The 25,629-nt window shown below is 49.0% G+C and overlaps 1 pseudogene; it reads right to left on the bottom strand.

The window, feature by feature from the left end:
• The window catches only part of LOC119466479 (astacin-like metalloprotease toxin 5), a 32,845-nt pseudogene extending 8,883 nt beyond the window's left edge, over window positions 1–23,962 (bottom strand).
• Window positions 23,963–25,629: the final 1,667 nt, after the last annotated feature.

Below are 25,629 nucleotides of genomic sequence, written 5' to 3'. Positions count from 1 at the left end.
TGCAGACAGGACTTAGACGAAGAAGCATCTAAAACAAACACGGCGCTTACATGTTTCTTCACCCACCGCTGCGGCTTAGCGGCTATGGTGTTGGGCTGCTAAGCAAGAGGTCGCGGGATCAAACCCCAGCCGCGGCGGCCGCACTTCGAGGGGGCTAAATGCAAGAACGCCGTGTCCCGTTCATTGCGGGCACGTCAAAGATCCCCTGGTGGACAAAATCAATCCGGGGTGCCCCACTAAGGCGTGCCTCATAATTTAATCGTGGTTATGGCTCGTAAAACACCAGAATTCAATTCAATGTATGTTTCTTTGTCTAAGTCGTCTCTGTGACGCGTTTTAGCATGGTTAAAATGTATCACCAACTCTTCCAAGTTCACACGCTGTTAAACACAGTCCAAGGCTTACGGTTCCCGAGGCGTTTAGCCGCAATCTCACAAACTCCATGCAGTGCCGGATAATATGTACCGTCGGTGTTGCGTCAGCCAGCCGGAACAAAGAACCCCAAGGGCTTCTGTATTGTGTCGATAGTCGATCTCCACCTGCACGACGTCAACTGACTGAAAGCTTCACAGAAAGGGCCAGTGGCAGCAGGATGGGGGAGCTCGCCACTCTATCTCGAAACGCGCAGCCTGATTGACTGACTGACATGAGCGGCACTGCATGGAGTTAATGAGACGGAGCACAGCTGCCAAGGAACCCGTGGACCGCTAACAGGTCATTCAAGCCGCTGCTTAGACTACGTAGTGATTTTTTCTAGCAAAATCATGCACGCGAGAACTAATGCCAAAATATACAGACACAATAAAATAACGGCCATTTACAACTGCGAGACACGTTGCTGAGTAGTCGTCATTGAATTGGCTTGATTACAGAATAACACCAGTGTTTGTTTGTTTTTGTTGTTTTCGTTAAGTTTTAGATTATTTATTTTTTCGGAAGCCCAGAATTCAAGAGAGATGGAATGGCGACCGATGGTGCCTGAACGCAATGATTATCCAACCGTTATCGTTTTAGTCTGAATTAAATGGGAATAAAATGGCTTCGTTTCAGTTAATGTTATCTCCCTTTGCAAGTACCGACTTCCAACGATGTTTTATAACGATGTATTAGTGTGTGTGTGTGTGCGTGTACGTGTGCGTGTGCGTGTGTGTGTGTGTGTGTGTGTGTGTGTGTGTGTGTGTGTGTGTGTGTGTGTGTGTGTGTGTGTGTGTGTGTGTGTGTGTGTGTGTGTGTGTGTGTGTGTGTGTGTGTGTGTGTGTGTGTGTGTGTGGCGATGCACATCGCCAGTGGCCAGGGCGCAAGGTAGAGGAAGAAGACGACGAAGAAGAGAAGCCCGCTAAGAATGCCACGATTTCAAACCGACATATTGACGACGTCTACGTAGAAACTTTACAATGGCGCAATTGCCAGGATTGATTAGCGACAGAAATACCGGATGACTATGAAGAAGCACTTTGATCGTTGCCACCAAACAAAAATGCCACAGATCGACCCTGGATCCATGATACTGGTTCGGAAAGGATTTGACTCAAGGACTCCATTCACTGGTCCGTACTTCGTTGTTAAAACAGCTAAGCAATAAGGACTGTTGAAAACCATCTATTATAATGGACCAAGTGGTAGAATTGAAGAGGCATCTGTCGGAAATATGCTGCCATATTACCATCGTCAGGGCAACGACAGCCGGCCGTGACAGTGTAGCGATCCACATCGCCAGTGGTCAGGGCGCAAGGGAGAGGAAGAAGACGAAGAAGAAGAGAGAGGGAGAGAGATTCAACATTTATTGGTGCCAGCAATTCACGAGGGCGGACGCAGCCTCCCTCAGCCTAGCAGACGGCCGAGATCCCCTGGGTCTCAGCGGCTGCCTCAGCTAGCTGGACGCCCCAGACCTGGTCTTGCTGTTCTGAGCTGTGCAGCATCTCCCACTGCTGCCGATTTTGAATTTTGCGGCCTTCGAAAGAAGCCGCCTTCAAGCATGCCCATAGAATATGTGGCAGATCCGCCCTAGGAGGAGGAAATAACTTTATCGAGTCCTTTATCGAGTGGTCGGCCGGGGTCGCGGGCCGCACCCACGTTGGGACGGGAAGCCCGTGAGCCTCCGCCCTTTCGTGAGCCCTCTGGACGGCCCGGAGCTGGGTCTGGTGGTCGTCGCTTCGCAGGGCGTCATCCCAGTCTTCTTTAGTGAACATGGTGCCGCTTAACGCGGAGCATTGCCACCTTTACATAATTTGCATTGATCGTTGTATTGCCCTGGATAGAATCTGCTGCAGGCCACCGGGTTTGGATACATGTTTGTTTGCAGGAGGCGCCAGGCCACCGCCTGTTTCCTGGTTAGTGCGGGATGAGCTGGTGGGTACCGGGCCCTTCCCAGCCGATAGTAATCGGTTATTTCTTTGTAGCTGACCATGCGGTCTCCTCTCGTTCCCGGCTGGGCCGGCTCACTTGCTCGGCGAGTAAGTCGAGCTACTTTGTGAGCCGCCTCGTTGCCGGGGAGAGAGGAGCGTGCGGGCGCCCGAATAATTTGGATCGTCCCGCGATGACGGCCGCTGTTACTGTTTAGAATTTTGAGCGCCTCTGGCGAGATGCGTGCTTTCGCGAAATTATGAACTGCAATTTTTGAGTCCCTTATGATAACTCTCGCTTTCGTGGAGGCCACCGCTAATGTTATGGCGTGTTCCTCCACAACTTCGGCGTTGTCCGTTCTCAGGGTGCCGCTCGCGAAGAGTTCTCCGTCCGCGTTTACCGCTACTACGGACATCCCTTTGAGTTCTCTGTATTCCGTGACGTCTACGTAGGCCACGCCCTCTACGTCATAGTATCTGCACTCAATGTGGCGCGCCCTTGCCTCTCGTCGCTCCTTGTGGTGCTTCTGGGGCATGTTCTTGGGCAGTGGAGGAATTTTAAGTTCCCTCCTCGTCCCTATAGTGGAATGCTTATAATTTCGTGCCGTGTTGCGCTTCATATCGAATTTTGAGTTTCTGTAGAATGTGTCGCCCCTTGGCGTTTGTGTGAGTTTATCGTATTGGGCGGTAGTGTACGCCTCGGTTAGTTCGTCAATCGTGTTGTGTAGCCCCAGCTCTAAGAGTTTATCGTTGGGTGTTGTGACTGGGACGCCAATTGCCGGTTTGAAAGCTCGTCTGATGATGCATTCCATCGTGTTTTTTTTCTGCCACACCAAATTTTAGGTACGGTGCCACATAGACAACGCGGCTTATGACGAAGGCCTGCACTAAACGAATTAGGCTGACCTCCATCATGCCATAGTGTCTATTTGCAATCCGTTTGATTAGCGTTAGTGTTCGCTGTGCGCTGTTCTCTAGCGCCTTGATGGTACCGAGGTTTCTGCCTTCCGCATGCAACCGGAGTCCTAGGACTTTGATTTGGTCTACGAAAGGTAGCGGGCCCCCGTTCACCTTGATGTTAATGTTCGGTGTTCCTCCGTATTTTTTCCTGGTCGTAGGGTACACCGGCAGGAGTTCGGATTTTTGAGAGGAGCAACTGAGCCCCTTCTCTGCCGCGTAGCGTTCGACGGCCTCCGTGGCCTGTTGGAGGGTTTCCTCGATTTGGCGTTCGCTGCCGCCTGTCACCCACAACGTTGTGTCATCGGCGTACAGGCTGTGGTTGGGGCCGCGGATCTTGCTGAGGATGTTCGACGAAGAAGAGAAGCCCGCCAGAGAATGCCACAATAAACCGATATAGCCACGATGTCTACGTAGCAACTTTACTATATATATAGGTGGATAGGTGGATGACACTACCTTGAAACTTATTTATCGAGGGACATTTCGACAACGTTTCAAAACGCCTGGTTACTGCCTGTACACTGTTTCTCCTTCGCAGCAGCGGTTGCCTCACGCGCTATTTCACGCCAACATGTCGCCCCCGCGTATTGTTCCACACCGTCGAAAGCGCTTCGTTGAAATGCTACACCTTGCAATCGGTTTCAATGCTACCCCCTTAGGATAAAACTTACTGTTTTTTTTTCATAGGCTATACAACAATTAGGCACAAAGACAGGCAAAATAACAGGACAATCTCTAGAAATTAACAAATACTGGACCATCAAATATGACACCCCACTGTCTTCACTCACTGAGTTTAGCGTCGATGACGTAAGGAATGATTCCTCCGGGCCACAGGTTGTCCTTGTCAGTAACTGCATTCCGCTGTGCATGAGAAAATGCAGTCACCAGACAATATTAGCAGATGAACGACAAGGACGTGCAGGCTTGTGCAAAAGTACACTCGGAGGCAAAAGTTTACGGACAGCGAGATCTGCAAGAAAAAGTGGAAATTCTCCGTAGCATCGGAACGCGGCTGGATGTTCGGCTTTTGAACCTACACTATAGTATCGGCTTCGTGCACCGGCCAGAGGAAGCTACGTCTTTTTTATTTCTCCTGTCAATGTGAAAAACGAAAATGAAATGACCTTTAAAAGTCAACGACTAGGCCCCTGTCTGACAGTAAAACGCCGGGCTTGGACTTTCCGAAGCCCATGCTTGGTAATTAATGCCCCTGCAGCCACCCCCGTCCGAGCGTGTCCCTTGCATTGCGGTAAGCACTGCAAGGCATCATCGCAAACCTGAAACTCGTCTCTCCAATTTTGCTTCATTCACCCGCTAGGCGGCGTGTTCCGACACTGCTGTCTCAAGGGACATTACATGCAAAGCAGCGTCTGCGGGTAGGCGCCCTAGCCGCTGTCGACTGCGGAAAGCTTCAACTCGCGGTGCCGATAGTGCAACGTAGCTTTTACCGTTTTACTGACCCCGGTAATAGTACTGGGTTATTGTATTAATGAGGACAAAAAGGAGGAATTTAACCCTTTCGGCCCTGGCGTCCTATAAAAAGGACACGAAGAGAAATTGTTCTAAATCGTCACGCAAATGGTTAGTAAACTTAAAAAAGCACTTGAACTATTCTCCTACCCCTCCGCCAGCGCAGGCGACAGTTTCTTCATCCTTGTCTTCCTCAGAAAGCGTTAGAGGGGAAATCAAAATGGCGGAAGACAAGAAACACGACTGCAGCAGTTTCCACGTCTTTTGATAATATTTTACTCAATACCTGTTGTTTCGGTAGCGATCATAATTTTGTGTTTAGTTTCTGATATGCTTAGGGGTGTACATATATCGGTAAGGTTTGCCTCTTATTTGCGCATAGCCCGCAGCACGCCATGATCTGCGTGTCCTAAATAAAGGACACCAGGGCTTAGTGGTTGTCAAGGGACTGCATGAGCTGAATGTACAATGAGGACGCTGTTGCTTGTAGCAGCTGCTGATTTTTTGTGTTATTATTCCAGAGGTGGTAAGTCAGCCTGAATTGCTGTATTGAGTAGTAAGGGGACTTCTGTAGCGAAAAGTCTGTGTATCAAGACCCAAATATGTTTGCTCCACTATAGGAAGTGTGTGTGTTGGAGGTAGAGGACGATGACGATGAAGAGCCGGATATATAGTTTGGTTTTGCTGTTTAGGGGAGCAGTAATTCTTGAACATTAGACGAAGAATTCGCCGTCTGGGGCAATAATACATCCGACAAAGTGGCTATCAAGTAGATGGAGGCCATTCAAGTGCAATTGTGAAGGACGTGGGCGTGTTGGATGTAGAAGACGATGATGATGAAAACCAGAATACACACGTCGGGAACCGAGAGGTGGCAGCGGAGCAGCAGAGCACGAGGACCAGCGCACCAGGCTTCTAGAACAGACTAGCGCGTGCCGTGCTTACGCATCGAGCACGCGCCGCCCAACTTTATTTTCGTCGTCTTTCGCAGCCGGCACCAAGGCGCCGGCCGAGAGCGCCGACCTTAGCGTCCCCGCGCAGCGGCGTCGGTGGGATACACACACAGTTTGCTTTTGCAGCCTTGGGGAGCACTAAACTCTGCACAATAGATGAAGAAATGGTCATCTATGACGAAAATACATCCGAAAAAGCGACTATCGAGTAGATGGAGGCCATCCAAGTGCAATGCTGAAGGAAATCTGCTTGTTGGAGGTAGAAGACGATGACAAACAGGATTTACAGTTTGCTTTTTCAGGCATGGGGAGCAGTAATTGCTGTACAGTAGACGAAGCAGTGGCCATCTATGGCGAAAATATGTCCGACAAAGCGACTATCAAGTAGAGGCCATTCAAGTACAATGATGAGCCGTGTATAATGAGCACGAAGAATATTTTTCAGGCCTTTGATGCACAAGAACCACCGTGAAATTGCCATCATGCAAGATTTTCCAGATTTAAATGTGTGATACAGCTCAGAATAATATGCAACTTCGAAGTACCTCGTATTGCTCTCTACAACCACTAAGCCCTGGTGTCCTATATAAAGGACATGACGCCATATCTTATACTGATGTGGTACTCCGAATATAATAAACATTTTTGTGTTTCTTAGGGAGTAGTAAATCAATGCCAAACGATGAAAAAAAGTTCTGTACATTAAAAAAAATCAGGGCCGAAAGGGTTAAGAACGGAAGGGCAGCGCGCATCGCAGCTGTCTCATTTCCCAGTGGGCACATGGACTGCCGCAAACGCCTTGGAATTTGAACGTTTCCTCAGATTCCGCAGTGCGCAAACTTTTCCGGTTGACTGTGCACAAACGACTGTACGCATTCACCAGCGCAATGAAGCGCTACGTATTGGCGTTTTACAGCATTTAAAGTGCACAACGCCTCAGAAGCAACGTTGTAGTATTATTGTACAAGTTCTGTAGTAGCGTGAACAGACACTGTCCTCTTTTTAAATCTTGAAATCTTGAAAAATTACTGATAGGCAAAAAATTTCATTCACGTGAACAGCGGCACCTTCAGGAGTCCCTCAGATCTGAGTTGCCATATTTACAAATTGCGGAGCGCCGTATGAGCACAAAATCAGTTCAAGCCCCCAAGCCAAGTAAAATAAATCATGAGCCATTCCACTCTGTGAAGGTGGATGACCAGCGAAGCTGTTTAGCACACGACACATACATGAGACAGAGTTTTGAACAAAGGTACGAGCACATTTATTGTCTTGATTGGTGGTCATCGTTACGAAAGTTACGCACATACATTTTTTATTGCGATAGCAATTATATGGACACTCCAAAGCGGATTTCTGCCGTCGTCGTCGCCTTCGCCGTCGCCGTCACCGTGAGGTTTCGTATGACGTCAATGGCAATGAAATCGTCGCCGCGCGCCAGACGCTGTATGCGCGAGTGAAAGGGTGCGAGGGACGCGCGCTTTCACGGGGAGTGAACGCGCGGCGGAGAACAAACGCGCGTTCTGCGCCGTGCTCCCCGAAGGGCTGCAGAATTAAGCGTCTCTTTCCTCCTTTACAATCCCCATATATGTAGAGCAAACGCGACTTCTTCCGACGCGCGAAAGGCCATGGGGGGAGGGGGGGGGGGGAAGGGAGTCGACGTTTAGCTGCGGCACCAAATGCCTATATATATACAAACGTTGCGAGGCGAGAAGGTTGTAAAGACTTCCGACGCTGCTCGACGAGTGTCCCGTTCTGATCTCGTCGAAAACCTCCGAGCCGGATGGCACTCACCAACGCCGCGCGCGTTTGATGCGAACGTGGGCAAAACGCCGACGGCGTCGACAACAGTTCTGCGTGTTGCCGGTGCTGCTGCATACCCAAGTTTACACAGCTGATAAAACTACTATCCTTACTCCGTATAGCTCTCTACAAATTTGCTATCGCAATTGATGCTTCGCCTTTCTGTCTTGATCGGTGGTCATTATTTGTCTTGATCGGTGGTCATTATTTGTCATGATCGGTGGTCATTATTTGTCTTGATCGGTGGTCATTATTTGTCTTGATCGGTGGACAATTGGTGTTTAGGGCCCGCCGGCGCCGATTGCACTCTCGCATCTGTTCTCGCCATCGCTTTTCAAGGCGCGTTGCTCCGTGAGAGTCCGGGCTGTACGTGCCCCTCCCATTACGATGACAGAAGAGAAGTGAAATTGAAAATGGAGAACGGCAACTCGTCTTTCTGATTAGTTTATATACCACCACCACAGAAGAGCGGAAGAAAAGGAAACTAGATACGCAAGCGCAACAGTACTGCCTGTTTTTTATTGCGATAGCAATTATATGGTCACTCCAAAGCGAGTTCTGCCGTCGGCGTCGTCGGCGCCGTCGCCGTGAGGTTCCATATGACGTCAACGGCGACGAAATCGTCGCCGCGCTCCGGACGCTGTATCTGCGAGTGAACGGGCGCGAGGGACGCGCGCTTTCACGGGGAGCGAACGCACGTCGGAGAGCAAGCGCGCGTTCGGCGCCGTGCTCCATGAAAGGCTGCAGAATTAAGCGTCTCTTTCCTCCTTTACAATCACCATATATGTAGAGCAAACGTGACTTCTTCTATTGCACGAAAGGCCGTTGGGGGACGGGAGGGAGGGAGGGCAGGCGACGTTAAAGCTGCGGCACAAAATGCGTATTTAAGCAGCGTTGCGAGCTGCTTACCGCGAGGTCGCGGGTTCGATCCCGGACGCGATGGCCACATTTCAATGGCGGTGGGACGCGAGAACGGTCGTGTACCGTCCCTTGGGTGCGCGTTTACGAACCGTAGACGGAAAAAAAGAAAATGCACCCGGAGTCCCCCGTGACGGCGTGCCTCATAATCAGATCGTGGTTCTAGCTCGGAAAACATCATAACTTGTTTAGCTTTTTCTTTGTTGGTTCATTTGAAGTATTCATCTTCCGCAGAAATATTTGTCATGTTTGGAGTATGTAATCGTTGACAATACTTAAGTATATTTAGGTGTCATCACCTAAATCTGTCATATGTAAGAGGCCGCCTTCGGCGCGAAAAAGAAGAGGAGCACGTGAAGCACGGTGTTCGGAACGGCACGAGCTCTCAAGGCGCGTGAGCCGAGGCGTGATCGGGGATGAACGGCGCTGTCGGTGGATTATCGACGTCCACCTGTATTCTCGTACATAAGGAGTGTACCGCTCGTCAGATAGACCTCGATCTCTCGGAGGGGCATGAATACACGATGGTCAACATCCTACCTAATAAAAGACGAGACCCTAGCGTATACGTCCTTAATGTTTACAGTTCCCCCAAATGCAAGCGAAGCGTCTTCAACGAAATATTTTATAAAGCAGTTAGGGATGCGGATAAGCATCCACTAGTGATCGTGGGTGACTTTAATGCCCCCAGCTACCATTGGGGCTACACTCGCGAAATCGCCAAAGGTCGCAAATTGGCAGAACTCATTTCCACGCTCCGTTTATCGCTCCTTACAGACCCGATGCAACCCACTAGAGTTGGAAATTATGTAAACCGGGATACATGCCCGGATCTAACTTTGGTTAAAAATATATCTCATGCAACATGGGAAAACTTGGACGATACACTCGGTAGCGATCACTGTCTCCTCAAAATCACTATTTCCGCTAAAGTAGCCCGCACAACGTGGAGCCAAGCCAAGCTTACAAATTGGACAGCTTTTCGCTCTCATGCAATCCCCTCTGTTTTCGGAGCGGGTGGGTACATAGAATGGGCGAAACAACTCACTGCCACAAACTCGAAGTGTGTCACAATCCTACAGACCACGGAAGACATTCCTGCAGCAGACAATCACCTACTCCATCTTTGGGAGGCCCGCAGGAGTTTAACCAAACGCTGGCGGAAAAACAAACTCAACCGCAAGCTCAAACTTCGAATAGCTGAGCTGAGCACGCAAGCGGAGGAATACGCGGCGCAACTCAACGACTCAAACTGGACAGAACGATGCAATGCGGTAGCTAGGCAGATGAACTCGAAGGGCGCATGGCGCCTTTTCCGCAGTCTCATTGACCCCACGCAAACCAGAGTAGAAACACAAAAACAGCTCCGCCGGGCCTTGCAAGGCTTTCATGGAACCAATTCCCAGCTAGCCGATGCTCTTTGCGATAAATACCTATGCCGCATGCTGGACCCGGACAAGACTGCATACGAATACGCGGGCAGGGAAAACCATCAACTCGATGCTCCATTTGCCATGCATGATCTGAAAGCGGCGCTGGGCAAAATGCGCAGGGGCACCGCCCCGGGCCGAGATCATATCACTGTAACACTTCTAGTAAATCTGTCGGATGATACCTATTGGCATCTATTGGAATACATTAACGCGATCTGGGACGGCCAACCGCTTCCAATCGATTGGAAAACAGCATTAGTCACCTTCATTCCCAAACCCGGCAAGCAAATTAGTACAGACAACCTCAGGCCCATATCACTTACTTCGTGCGTATAGGCAAACTCATGGAAGCCATGGTTAGAGACCGCCTCTCTCCGTACCTCGAAAGTAAGGGATACTTCGCGGATACCATGTTTGGTTTTAGGCCACATATGTCTGCACAAGACGTCCTCCTTCAACTAAATCGAGACATCATCCAACCCACCTATTCGACACACAATGACAGGGCTATTCTTGCTCTCGACCTTAAAGGTGCGTTCGATAATGTTAAACATGAGATCATTCTGACCAACTTAAGCCACACTCATTGCGGTAGGAAAACCTTTGCATATATCAGAGCCTTCCTCTCAGATAGGCTGGCGATTCTCCGCGTAGATGATGAGGAACATGGACAAATGGGTACGCGAGGGACCCCGCAAGGGGCGGTCATCTCCCCGTTACTATTTAATATAGCTATGATGAAGCTCCCGCAGGTTTTGGCACAGATAGAGGGGGTACATCACGCACTATACACCGATGATGTCACAATTTGGGCAAATCAGGGCAGTATAGGCGAAATGGAAGACCGTCTCCAGCAGGCCGCCTCCATCGTGGACGCCTACGCGACTCAATGCGGATTGCAGTGCGCTACAGCTAAATCCGAACTCCTACATATCCGAGCAAACGTAAAATACAGAACGACCCTGGACTTGACTCTATCAGGGGGTTCCATTCGGGTGGTCTCTGAGATCCGAATCTTAGGCCTTCTCATAAATAACAGAACAAAAAACGGAACTACGTTGGACAAGTTAAGCAAAGTAGGGGAACAGGTAGGACGTATGATCCGCCGAGTCTCAAACAAACGCGGGGGGTTACGAGGTAGGGACGCGCTTCGGCTCGCCCACGCCTTTGTAACCAGCAGGATTCTTTACTCAACTCCGTATTTAATAATGACTAAACACGACGAGAACAGGGCTGATGTAATCCTCAGGAAAGTAACCAAACGCGCCTTAGACCTGCCCATCAGCACTTCCAATCAGAAACTATCTGCCTTGGGGGTCCTTAACTCTATTCAGGAGCTCAGGGAGGCGCTCCTCACAAATCAATACACACGGCTTATGCAGACCGCCCCGGGGCGTCGCCTGCTAGAACACCTGTGCATTCAACACAACTGCGAACCTGCACACACGGAGCGCATCCCAGAGCTGTGGCGCACCAAACTCTGGGTGCCCCCACTCCCTCGTAATATGACGAAAGAAGCAAATGAAGGACGAAGACAGGCGCGTGCCAAAGCGCAAGAAAGACAGCTTGGCTCCCGTTCTGGAGTTTACTATGTGGATGTAGCCGGACCTTCGCCCAGGGGATATTACACGGCGGCGGTTGTACATCAGGGAACTCAGGTGGACGGACTCTCATTTAGAGCCGCGAATATAAACCAAGCAGAGGAAGTCGCTGTCGCCTTGGCGGCTGCACACCCTCAATCCCAATGCATACTCACAGACTCTCGAAGGGCTTGTGAAAACTACTTGGCAGGGGAAATCTCTCCACTAGCCAACAAAATTCTGAGACTCTGCATCAGGGATCGGGATCCCGCACCAAAACGAATAATCTGGACTCCAGGCCATCAGGGCCTTCGAGGTAATGAAGCTGCAGACGCAGCAGCCCGCGCACTTATTCCCCGGGAACCTCCCTGTTGCCCTAAACAGCCTGAATGTCCTACTCCCCTACTACGGTTCAGTGCAATTCGACATTACTTCTGCGAGCAGCGCCGGGTGTACCCCCCTCCGGCAAAAGGCCTATCCAAAACTGAAGAACGCGTCCTACGGCGCCTCCAAACTAATACGTTGCTCTGCCCAGCTATAGTAAAGCATTTCGATCCCAAAATCAATGGACAATGTCAGCACTGTGGTAATTTGGCAGATCTGTATCACATGGTCTGGGCCTGCCAACAGAATCCCAAACTATCCCCTATTCCCCACCCAACTCGAGAGGACTGGGAGGCGACCGTGCTCAACAGCTCCGGACTAGAGAAACAACGAGCTCTGGTCCAACGGGCTCGAGTGGCGGCTTCGACCAATGACGTCCCGGACTAAGGATGACACCTAGTTTCATGGAGCTCACGGGCTTCACCCTCTCTCTTTGTTCAATAAACGTTTTCACCACCACCGCCGGGCCAGGAAGGTCGCATCGCCAGCTCCGCTCTGGCGACGGGAGACTTGGGGGTCTGGCTGAGTTCGTGACGTTGGCCGTCCAAGGTGCGGCCGTCGACCTCGGCAAGTTCGAGCGAGGCTCCTGGACTGGCTGCATCCTCTCACGGCAGGACCGGGCACCCCAGAGAGGATCCCTCTTCCGCGGCAGACCGGCACGTTCGATTCCCCTCGGGACGCCACGTCGGCACTCATGAAGACGTTGCGACGCATCCCGACGCTAGGCCTATGCAGGTGGGCCTAAGCAACGCCGAGCGCCGTCACTGAAGAATTACTGACGAGCTCATCACTGACGAAGTACCGACGAGCTCACCACCGGCGACTACACAAGGCGACTACATCATCAACGAGAGCACCAACCGCTGGGGAAAAAGAGCCGACAAGCCGGAACACACGCGCAACGACGGGTGCAGCAAGGTGACTCTTTGTAGCGTTTCAGGCGTGCGTTTCAGCGAGATAGGACAGGGTTGCCTGACTTTGAAGGATTAGCCGCCACGGACAAGCGTAGGCGCAAAGTAGAATTTGTTTAGTGCATGAAGCTTTAAGTTGTACTTGTATTTGTTCGCTATGCTTTAGTGTGCTTGATTTTTAGTTTGATGTTTTTGAGTATGCGCGCTATTAAAAATCTGTTTGCTGTGCCGACATGCGCCTGCCTTCTCCATCTCTATTAACACCCGCATGCCTCCGAGATCGGTGACAAAAACACATCACAAAATCACATTACGCGGTGGCTAAGAGCGGCAACACGATCGTCGGAAATAGACCATGTGACACCGCCACCCCCGTCTGAGGGCAATGCGGACACTTTTTACGTGGAAGGTAGTGTGAAAGTGAGGAAAGGCACTACTCACATCAGAGGCGTGGTTTCGTGGCCGGAGGATGTCTCCCTCGAAGTGTCCTGCTCTTTCCAAGGCCAGTACTCCTGCACAATAAAGAATGCAATGCTTCTGCTTAGCGCCAGAAAACACCCTTATGTTATGCATGCTCCCCTCCCCCCTCAGACACACACAATAAGGCACAGATTTCGCACTTACCGGGGCCTAGAGGAAACTGCGTTAAGAAGTAGCACTTGCTTTATGAATTATCTTGGGCAAATACAGGAAACTTCTAGTTCACATGAAAGCGAAGCTTTTTTGAGCGAACTCTCCCGGGCTTTGCCGACCATGGCTGCTGATTTGTTGACGAATATCTCTCACAGGGGAGCAATTATATAATGAAGCGGCTTATATGGAACCCAAGCTGCACTATCCCTACAGGTGTGCCGATGACCAACTTTGTTCTGTGCGTAATTGCGCAGTGGAACAGCAAATGATACTTAAATATCCTCACTGACACAAGTATATGCATTCAAGCGCATAATTCCTTTAATTAAGTAAAACTTTTTTACGCCTTCATTTGCGGGATATGTTGCGTCTGCTCAGTCGGCTTCACGCCGAGTAGGGTGCATTAGAAAACTGTGGTGATCACGGAGTAAGCGGTATGAAAAGTGGGCCGATCTAGGAGAAGACGCGGCCTCTGGGATCGGCCACTAAAGTGAAAAATTATGGGAGTTTTATTAGTAAATTACGCTTCTTCAATATCACATAAGCCCTCCTTACTGTGACAAGAGTCTGGGTAGGCTGGAAAAGACGCAAGAACCAGAGACGGGTGGTGAAACCACTTTGAAATTCCCGTGCTAGCTCGCCGTGACGTCATAGATATTGACGACAGCTGCTGGGTGTTAGTAATTAACAGCGCAGCTGTTTAAGCCGACCGTAACTTGTGCCGCGAGCCGCAAAATCGCCACTGAGCGATGATAGTAATAATATGGGGTTTTACGTGCCAAAACCAGTTCTGATTATGAGGCACGCCGTAGTGGGGGACTCCGGAAATTAGGACCACCTGGGGTTCTTTAACGTGCGCCTAAATCTAAGTACACGGGTGTTTTCGCATTTCGCCCCCATCGAAATGCGGCCGCCGTGACTGAGCGATGAGTAAGCAGGGTTGTCTAGCATCTACCTCGCGGAGCGGCCTGTGTTTCGCCTCCTCTCCGTGCTGTGCACATGTTGCCTTGACATGGGACGTTATAAGGAGAGAGCAGGAGAGCATGCGCGCGGCGCCCGCAATGCTAGTGAGAGGGAAAGAGAAAATGCGAGCGAGAGAGAGAGAGAGAGAAATTGTAGCAGCACGAACGATGCAACGCGCAGAGCTGCTGCCGACGGCGCGCGCGTTTCACCGTGTCCCCGCGTTCGCGCCGAATGCGCGTGGCTCCTAGACTGCAGCAGGCGCCTCTGGCGGCGGCTCGGCAGGTTTCGACCAGCCACGCCCCGAAAAGTGTGTAGGCGCAGCATGGCGGTGACGTCACCGGGAGCTAAAGTACAGTGGCTAGAATTGTAGCTAAAGCTGGGAGCCGCCGCGACGGCGGCAGAACTCTCGTTGACTCTGTGGCGAGTACATGTAGCCTTGACATGGGAGGACCAAAGAAGATTCGGACACCCGGTGAAGAAGCCGCTCACCTTGAAGCGCATCGCGCGGCCAAGCTCGAATCTCTGCGTCGGCGGCGAGCCGATTCGGAATACCATGCCTAGCAGCACTTAGCATTTCCTAGCAAAACTTAGCCAATTGAGCGTAGTAAAACCAGGAAGAAAAGCTAGGTCGATCACCAGCTCCGCTATTTACTCCAGTTTGCACAACTAGCGCAAGCTGCCCATGTCTTTTTTTTTTTCGGTAATTTTGACTGGCATTGTATTCTAGGAGATCCACGACGGCGGGATAATGGTATGAGGAATGTGACATAACGAAGAGGGTATTTCGACAATGTAAGCTTAGAAAGCTTTCGGCATCTTTTACTGACCCAAAACCACTCAAATGCGAAAGAAACACTTTGAAATCCACGACGTCACTGTGACGTATACCTGGGCTGGGGTTTCGACGCGAAATTCAAGAAATGAAACTTCTACTATCTTCTCTTCTACTCACCAACCTGTTACAATAAATGTAACGAATAAATAGAATTTTGAAAGAACACTATATTTATTTGAAATTACTTAGTTCTTTTCCTTTCTGTGTGCTTATCTAACACACACCTGTCAATTTCGCACATGCTATCTACGAATTGTTATAATTTGTATTTGAGACGCAGTTATGAAAGTTCCTAGGGAACAGTGCAAGAAAGTGGCTTGTAATATTACACCTTGCCGATCAAGAGAACACAATCCGCCAGTACTTATTGATCTTTTCGCTGAATTTACCGTGTGGGCTAGTTAGTGAGAACCACATTTTAGCAGGTTTGATAGTAAACATAAAAAAGTTGACAATGAACGTACTTAGGATAACAAACGCGGAAGAAACGCAAAATGCCCTCGTGGAATCAGCGCCCCCCCCCCCCCCCCCCAGTGGGGAGCGTGCCAGACAGTTTGGAACATCGATTAGCGCACACAATTATGCGGATCCCTTGTACGGTGGCAATCATGGGCACTAAGCTTCATTGCTAGCTGCTTGTATTAATACTAGGAGTGTTGGCTTTATGTGATGTTATATTACTGTAGAAATGTTATTGTTACTTCATGAAGATGCCATTTCTACGTTTTGTATCTTCTATGTCATGCATTCGCAAAGTTTGCCCGCGTAGAAACAATACACGGAAACCAACTTAGTTGACATGTTTATTTTTTGAGCTAAGTGCACGATCCTGACAATATTACAATCAATTCTCAATTGCACTTCCCATTCAAGGCGTTGGTAAGGGCACTTTGTTAAGCATTAGCTGTAGCATCAGAACGTAGCGATGCTGAAGTAGGCTCTAAATTGTTAGTACCATGACAATGCCGACGAGAGCTGCCCAATAACGCTTGACGCTGGTCACCTTAGCACAAGCAACGAAATAACGGGGTTCAAAACGAAACACGTACATCTTTGCAAAGTTGATCTCTCTCTCTCTCTCTCTCTCTCTCTCGGTGTGTGTGTGTCTTTGTTCGGCCGTCTGAAATGACCAGACGACCGAACAGACATATATCGTTTGAAACTTCGCATAATTTCGCAGCTCTGAGTGCCCGCATCGTGTACCTCAACTGTCATGTTTTTTTTTTTTTCTCTGAATGTTGTCAACTCACGATCATATCCAAGGTTCCACCGTATTGAGCAAGTACAGATAGAATACACGATATGAAGTGTATTCGAAATCACCATTCATCCCCTCAACAGTACTCGAGCTATGCGACAAGCTTGAAGTTCCGAGAACAAAGAGAAACGACCGCCCTGATAGTTTTATGTCACATGAGTCAAGTCGAAGTTTGCACCTCGGTCACGATAACGTAGTGCACAAACCTTGTTCGGATAACGGCAAAGATAGCGCCATTACTTTTCGCGTCAGTGTGAGAGAGAGCCTGCCGCATCTATCGGAGGCATCGTTTTTGAAACGCCCCCAGCGATGGCTCTGCAACTATGACGTCTTACTGTGACGATTGACGTGCTCTGATAAGAGTGGAATGTGAAAACGCTGCTTGTCCCGCGCATTGTTTTAGGACGTTTGAACGCGTAATGTTATTTAGCACGTACACATACCTGTCAATTCTGATTTATCCGATAATGAATGAATATATCTTTATTTCAAACAGTGACTTGTCAGTCGAGACTGCCAAATTCCGACCAATACTTCCGATAGTACGGACGTGGCCATAAATCTCCCGAGAAAGTGTCCCAATCTCACCGAAAAAAATATCGCGTCATGCAGCGTCATCGTAATTGTCGTTATGCATTAGGTAGCTAGTCTAAGTCAGTTTTGAATCCAAGCCATTGATCTGCAGGCAGTTTTGGCCTAGCATCAGAGCTGCAGATCGGGACATACGTTGACGAAAGCGCTTGAGGCAAAGGTATAATATGCGGTGCATAATAGCCGATTTTCTTGGGGCAGGCGGTGAAGAATGGTAAGAATTGGAAGGGGCCACTGTCACGGGACATAATACATGTTCCTTAATTATACATGCGTTGTCTCTGGTTACCGTACGAGTGCCGAAACGTGTAATCACTGTACTAGCAGTCATTCAGAGCTGTTTCTTACGCTACTGTGAGCCAGAAAAAAATGAGCGAACTTTTTTTTGGTAGCATAAGAACTTACGAGAATGGCGATGAGCACAGGATAAGTATTGAACTGGCCAAGTTAGTAGGAGTTCATTGTTCACAACAGCGCAATAAACTGGGTTGGACTCGAGAACAAGACGCAGACTGCTAACTGACGATCTTTCCCTTTCTCTTTTAATTATCTGTACAACAAACAGGCTACAGTCTGCACGGCGCACTTTCGTCGTAATCACACAAGAAAATAGTACAAGGAAAAGCTACGAAAAAACAACATAGTTGTCCCACACGGCTGTGATGTTTTCGCAGTTATCTCTTGTGACCCTATTTGTAGCACGTCGGCTACAAATAATGACGAGAATAAATCTTTACTTCAAGGTCAGCGGCTTCTTCCTCGTAATTCTTACGCTTACCTCCTACCCAGTTTGTCAGGCTGTTGTTTATAACGAATAATCTTAACATGGAAAGTCTGCAGCAACTTTTTAGCCTCCGCAAGAGACAACAGCAGCTACGGCAACATGAGGAGAGTAGAATAAGGGGGAGGGTGCCGAAGTAGCTCTGCGAAAGCATGCTGGAAAGTACTCCGCCTGAGCATCTCATGTTACCTTACGTGGGGTAAACACGCAACACAGTAAGAGTGACGTAATTATGTCGCTTAAAACAAACGCTTTCGCTAGTAATAAACGAGGCGGTGAGATGAAGGAAAGATACGATGCCTCCGTGGTTCCAATAAGTGAAGTCTTACTATATCAAGCGATTGGTAGCCATTAGCAAGTCACCACTCAATCGAGAAATTAGCTTATGAAGCTTCAGTGGGAAGCAATATCTCTTCAAGAAAATTCAGAGTCTCTGCGGGAATACTAAGGTCTCCATGTTGGCGCACCGAGCCGCTCTACGACTCCATTCATCAAGAAGGATCTTTGGCTCTTCGACGAACTCTGGCTATTCTATCAAGTAATGTTTCACGTCCACATGATTGCGACAATGCGAACACACTGGGGACTGCAAAAGGACAGAAACGTGAGTTGGAGCGGATTTACAGCTAAGTTACGGCAGAGCCACCAAACCCAAGACAAAAACAAAGTTGTGAACTGACAACACTTGCGTTGTTCTGGCTTTCTGCTATGGCATTCTCATACACCAGTGATACAGACAGCCCTATCTTGTGTCGCCACTCTGAAGTTCGAGCTGACAGGGCAAGAATGCGGTGTAGTAGGGACGCTTTTGATCGGAGTCGCTTGGTCACCCGGGGCTGGTAAGGTCATTGTGCAGGCTGAAGCAGTTACCCCCCTTAGGGTTAAATCTAGAATCCCAGTGCCTTCACTCGCACATAAGTTTGCCCGAAAACGACGCTGCTGACAGTTTTACGCTCCAAGTTCCGACCGATGGTCCAATGGTCAGGGCACTTTATGATACTCCGTGACAATGTAGAACTATCGCCGCGAACCACTGTCGCTCCTTCTGATCTCTAGCATAGGAAATGTATGAGCAGTCATGAAGTGCCTCGAGCCACTGATATGCAAGGGCCAAACATAAAATGCAATGTTGCGGAAATACTAAACAACTTTTTTTACTGTTAAGGAACGAACGGTTTCTTCTATTGCTCTGACAGAGAACTTTGCATTGCTTCCCACTTTCGTCTACGGAGGCGCCGGCTATGCTCTGGGCTTCAGAGCAAGATTATTATACTGCGCGACCGAAGTGCTGTACAGAAATTCTCGCGTTATCTAGGATTGTGAAAACGTTACCGGAGAAAATTTGAATGGAGCACGCGGAATATAGATACCCAAAAAATCGCCTGCGCGGCTCTTTGCCTACTCATTGTGTTCTGTTCAAATTTTCCAACAGTATTACTGAGGTTGCCGCTGGCACCGACATGAACTTCCCAATAGAGAAGAAGACCTACCCCTGTTGGGATATCTGTTGCTGCCACGACGAGACAAACATTGCTTTCATCAAATTTGGTGAACCGAAGTTCGTGAAGAGAGTGAGACGGTAATAGAAGAGAGGTAAGGCAGATAGGTTAACCAGATGCGCGTCCGGTTTGCTACCTTGCACTGGGGGAAGGAGGTATAGGAATGAAAAGAGAGAGAAAGGAAATATAGAGAGCACAGTTTCGGGCACATTTGAAACTTCGCATGAAGTCTACAGACGGTCCCCAAGACCTGTCGAATTGAGGTAGTGCAACAAGGCTTTCATGGCTTTCTGTGCCATCGACGCATACGGCCATGGTCCAAGGATCTTCATTTCCGAAAATGGCCTTGAGTCCAGCCGGTTCAGCGCTGTCCGGAGAGCTTCACGCTCAACGTCGAACTGGGGACAAAGACGTAAGACGTGTTCGATTGTTTCTCTGGTTCCACAAGAGTCGCACATGGGCGTATCCCCCATTCTAATGCGGAACGAGTAAGCCTTTGTAAATGCCACCCCGAGCCAGAGGCGGCACAATACTGTCGCCTCAGAGCGGGAAATGTTTGATGGCACTTGTAGCTTCAAGGATGGGTCAAATTTGTGCAGATGACGCTTCGGGAGGTTAAGACCAATATTTATGTGTCATAGCTTTAGCCACGATATGAAGCTTTCCTGCAGCGTCGGTCCTAGATAAGGGGATTGGGACTGTTCGGCCTTCCGGGTGAGCAGACCGGGCGGCTTCGTCGGAGAGGTCATTGCCAGCGATGCTGGTACGCCCAGGTAGCCACTGAAATATATTTTTATGCCCCTTAACGATAGCTGGATGGTGGTCTCCTCTTATCTCATATGCCAGCTGCTCATGAGTCCTGTGATAAATGGCAAAATGCATACTCTGAAGTGCTGCTTTAGAATCACAAAAGATGACCCATTTCTGAGGTGTCTCTTGCAGGAGGTATTGTACAGCAGCACGCAGGGCAGCAAGCTCTGACGCCGTTGATGTTGTCACATATGATAGTTTGAACTTGAGTGTGGTTTTCGTAGCCGGAATGACAACGGCACCTGAATAGCTGGTAGATGAGACCGAACCGTGGGTATGGATGTGTATTCGGTCCCCGTAGGTCTCATTCAATAATAGTAGCGTCATCTGTTTCAGAGCTATTCTTGCGTGATTGGCCTTCTTCTTTACTGCCGGAATACTTAGGCGCACCTGAGGCTGTTGCAGGCATCACAAGAGGAATGAAGGCCTTGCTGCCTCTGCGATCTGGATTGGTGAAGAGATGTCTCGGCGAAGGCAAGTACGCCAACTAATGATCGGGGACGCGGGAAAGATGACGAATATGCGCCCTGAGACAATGCACTGCACCGTATGTTTCGATCTGATGATCTTTGGCGAGGACGATTGTTGCAGGTGTTGACGCGCAGCGAGGAAGTCCTAAGCAAGTGCGCAATGCTTGGCCCTGTAAACTCTCCAATAAGCGAACACTTGACTTGCACGTATTAGACAACACTGGGAGGCTGTAGCGTAGGTACTGAATTGTAATTGCCAGTAATGGCCGGGTGTCCCTACTGGACTAAATGATAGACGAAAAGTCCCCACGTTAGGAGCACGTCCAAAAATTTGGTTCAGCTAACTTACCAGATACTTCAGAATATAGGGCAAAAACGGGACACAGAAAAGGGGCACATGGCACAGGCGCTGACCAACAGATATGTTTATTGCGCGAGCGCGGAATATACAGGCAGAGTATCAAGAGTGAAAACATAAACGGCGTGATGAACATGAGAAGAATAACTTGGGGTTGCAGGTGGATGGGTATTCGCAGATACGAGATTTCCTTGTCTGATAACTGGATGGATGGGGAACTGATGCATGAAGGACCACGTTGGTAGATTGCATATGCCCTGATAATTTCGCGCGTTCGCTGGTCAGCGTGCTTCTCGATGATGGTGGCTTTCTTAAAAAGGGGGATGCATTCGCACGACCTGCAATTCAGAGCAAGATTGCTGCTTCTTTTTTTTTTGGTGGCGTGCTCCCTGAGGCGATCGTTGAGGCAATTTCCCGTTTGTCCTACGTATAGGGGCGCCCGCACTTCATGGGTTGCACAAATACAGTAAATAGAAAGAGTTGGGCTGGTTCTTCCAATGCGTCCTCTGCAGCCTTTCAGGCGTTGTTTATTTGCACTAAGAATTGCTTTTCAAAATTATCTTCGGTAACCTTCTCTCGTCTTCTTTTGAAGATATCTGCAGTGACACTTTAAACTTGCTTGATGTGCGCGCTGCAGATAAAGGTTCTGTTGTAACGTTATAAACACCTCGCTCACAAGATTGTAGTTACTCAGTGTCGCGATGGCCTGGGTTCTCTACGAAGAGCAGCGCTTCATATTGTAGCTTGGGCTAACGGAAGGCGCTCCCGATAGGCCAGTAAAATAAAACTGTCAGCCCTTTCACTGGGCTGGAGATGGAAGACCAGCGAAGCTGTACTATGGTGGTAATTATGTATTTCCAATCATGACTATTAGGATGTGAAGGTGTAATTGGTTATTTGAACTAATAACGAATGAGAAATATATATAATCCTGTGGATTTCATTTATTTAGTGACCACACGGACCATGGTCTTATGGTCGCAACGGCACACGGCCATATGGTGTACGGCGAAGGTTGCCACGTTCTTCATAAACACGTCATCAACGCCGCGCGTGTTCTGTGCGAACGCGAGCCAAACGCCGCCGCGTCGCCAACAGTTCTGCACGTTGCTGGTGCTGCAGCTGCATGTCCAAGTTTATACAGCTCCTCAGAATTTTGAGAATGACAGCCCATAAACCAATGTCATGAAACAAAACACTGGCAGCGCACGCCTTTTATGTTAAATATTCTCAGACTAAAATATTAAAAGTGCGAAACAAAACGCCCATTCGCAAGATACGCATTTGGTGCCGCAGCTAAACATCGCCTCCCCTCCCTCCCTCCCGTCTCCCCACGGCCTTCCACGCGACGGAAGGCCGTGCGTTCGCTCCCCGTGCAAGCGCGCGTCCCTCGCGCGCTTTCACTCGCACATACAGCATACGGCAACTGAGAGTTTTAGATGCGAAGCATCTTATGCTCGGGGCTACGTCACTCCCTCCCTCCCTCCGCCGTGCGGCGTCCACTTCCGCTTCCGGTTCCACTTCCGGTTCCGGTTCCGGAAGCCAGCTTCCGGCTTCCGGAGAACGCTTCTCGCGTTTTGCCCGAATGATCCCCAGGTGCTTCACCCACTCATCATCATTCACTTCGTCCTCTCATTCTCCTCCCGCAACGCCGCGATGAGTGCCACGGAGAGCGCCAGCGTCAACGCCAGTGTCAGCGCCGTGGACAGCGCCGCGGAGAAGAGGGCTCGAGCCGCTGCCACGAAACGGCAGCGGCGACAGGCCGATCTGAAAACTAATGGGAACTTGAGTCGACTCCATGGCTGCTACGCATACTACTCAGGGTTCCCCTACGGGAAGATGGTGTATTTTTTTTTCTACACGCGGACACGACCGTCGGAGCCCTTAACAGCTGCGCTGTAAAAAATAAGCAAATATCCATAGTTTATGCCCAGTCATCAAGTGGCACTGGCATTGGCTATCGAGGCATAGAAGCGCCGTTTCAGTTTGTCGGTCAACATCTCGTGAACGGAGCTCCTCCCGCCGTCCTTCACTCGTTAGCCATTTAAACCTAAACTAATAACTGTAGGATGCCAGCAAACGTTCACGTTCTTTCAAAAGGTGGCGAAACCTGTAATGCAATTCAAAACAATGCTGGCAATTATTCAGTCTTAAAAATACTGTCCGTGTGTTGCAATTGCAAGAATAGATCTATGAGTCACATATCCGACAGAAACATGCGTTTAGGCCAAGCACTTCTTTCTGTATCAGAGAAGTCATTCGATGCACTAAGCGAAGGAGAATTGACCAGCAGCTATTACTGCCTACGAAGTCCGCTCAAGAACGCTTCCAGGAGAGAGAGAAAGATTAACTATAAGAGAGAAGCTCAGAGGCCGGACTTCCAATGGAGGCGTGCAATTCTACAACCCTGTCATGTTCAGGTGATCGAGGAGGAGCTGCAGGGCGCTGATTGTGGGAAGGGAGAAAACCATGTACGGGTCTGCATCCTTTCGCACACTGTAGTTCCCCCAAAATTTAAGCGCTCGAAGCAGCGTAGACTGTGAAAGCTTGTTTCGTAAAAAAATTTAACTCTTTACATGTAATTGGCTGCTGTAAAAAGTGATTGAATTACAGTGAGCGTTAACTAGTAAACAATGTAATCACTAAATTACAGGATTACGAAGAAATGTAATTGATTACAGGTAAATATATTTGTACGTAATTCCTTTCGTAAAAGTCTGGTTGCGCCGTTAAATTCGTTCCATCAAACGGCCCGTCGATCACTACGCTTATACGCGTAATTACCTGGGTGCTTCCATCGAGCCGCCGGCCGAGCCGCAGGAGCTGTCTGCGACTTCCATGGCGCCAACGCGAGCGTCAGCCCGAGAACGCTCCAAGCCGGTGCGACGCGCATGATGCCGGTGCTCTGTGATCGCTTCCAAATCGCAAACACTTTTTGCTTCAACTCGCAATGATGGACGCCGTTTCGAGAAGGCACACCGAACCTTGCTCACCGCGATTAGATATATGTACACGCACTATTGCCGGGACTGGGTGCTGTTTGGTGCGTGTCACGCCAAAAGATAAAGGAACTTGACCGAGTGTATTGCGTAATGCACTGTTCAGATAAGAATATTGGTTCTGTCATTGGGCTCTCTGTCTTTGTCTACTCTGTGCTGCATCTGCATTATTTGCCGAATCATTTCATGTATATCGTCAGTAGAATCACACCTGTTTCAGTTCTGCTCTCTTTACTCGATTGCAGTGCAATCTAAATGGTGGCGTTTCGTGTACTTACTCCTAGCGCTTATGTGACCGTGGCTGCCTGATTCGAGGTCAACAATCAGGGTCAAAACCTGGCCCGCTTACCCTGAGAGACCTTAGGGGAAGGAGAAAATGGTATCATAGCACTGCTCATGCTGAAGAATAGCCACAGGAAAGAAAGAATAAATGAATGAAAAAAGATAAGAAGAAATAAACTAAGGAACTATAGAGAGAAAGGAAGTAGCAAAGATAGAAAACGAGAAAGAAAGAGCGAGAGCAAGAAGAAATGAAGAAAAAAACGAAATAAGAAAAATAAATGAAAAAATGAAATAAACAAACAACAAATGAAAGAAAAGAAAGAAAGATAGAAGAAAAGAAAGAAAGAACGTCTCTGTATTGTGAGGGTTGCTTGGAACTATTTACTTGTGATCCAGGGCCTGAATATCCGATGGGTCACATGACTGGCGAGGCTAAATGTTCAAAGATATGGAGCATCCAACCCAAACGGAATATATGTGTTCACCAATACTGAATGTCAAACCTAGACTATATGTCCAATGACGTGCAATGTCCATGGAGATGGTGAGTGCATCAGTATTCGAGAGTGTCGAATGCCTGGGCTTCGTCCGGAGTACCCAATCATCCGGCAACATTCGTTCTTACGCAAATGAAGCTGTCGGCCCACAGTCTTCCTTGCCAGGCCATGAGTGAACTGTGAATTCTCGCAAGAACAAAACGCAAACAACATGTCTTCATTCAGTATACATTGGCAGCACTTTCAGAACGCGAAATGGCACCGGAGGCACCAAACCTGACATCCGAACTACCCACAGGTTGGGGCTCGCCAAGGCCCCAGTTCATGGACAGCCCTGGTTCCAGCGTTGATGCCCCGCTGTTCCTTAATTACAAACTCAGGTGGACTCCCGGGGCCCCCGTTTGTCCGTGACATATGTGCCGCCCTGGGGCAATAGCTGTAAATAACCCACTCTTCGCCCAATGAAAGGGGCGGCCAATCTGTATTACAGCGAGACGCAGTGTCTCATGAGATGGTATGTCCAGAGTACCTGAATGTCAAACGAGTCTGTATGTCCGGTATTGGACATTCTGTTTCGTTGGACATTCAGGGCGCAAGCGTTTATTTCTGTAATATTATAAGGTACCTCCGTGGTGAGTATAGTGTCACTGCCGTCCTCTTCCTATTGCATTCTTCCTGGCGCCTAGGACCAGGTATCCAACCGGAACTGAACTGAAAACTGAAAACCAGAAATAACTGTTATTTCTGCTCGAACCGAGACTGAACCCGAGCGCTAAGGCTTTTTTTTTTTTTGCCTCAGCGACTCCCAGACGGCAATTCGCAACTACGCCAACGGCCGCATCTCCCCTGAGGCGTTACGAATACTACTCGCCGGCAAAACCGGGAATGAAGAAGTT

Source organism: Dermacentor silvarum, chromosome 10 (genome assembly GCF_013339745.2).
Source record: "Dermacentor silvarum isolate Dsil-2018 chromosome 10, BIME_Dsil_1.4, whole genome shotgun sequence".
NCBI lineage: Eukaryota > Metazoa > Arthropoda > Arachnida > Ixodida > Ixodidae > Dermacentor > Dermacentor silvarum.
The sequence above is the reverse complement of the archived record's forward strand: the minus strand, read 5'-3'. Positions and strand labels throughout refer to the sequence as shown.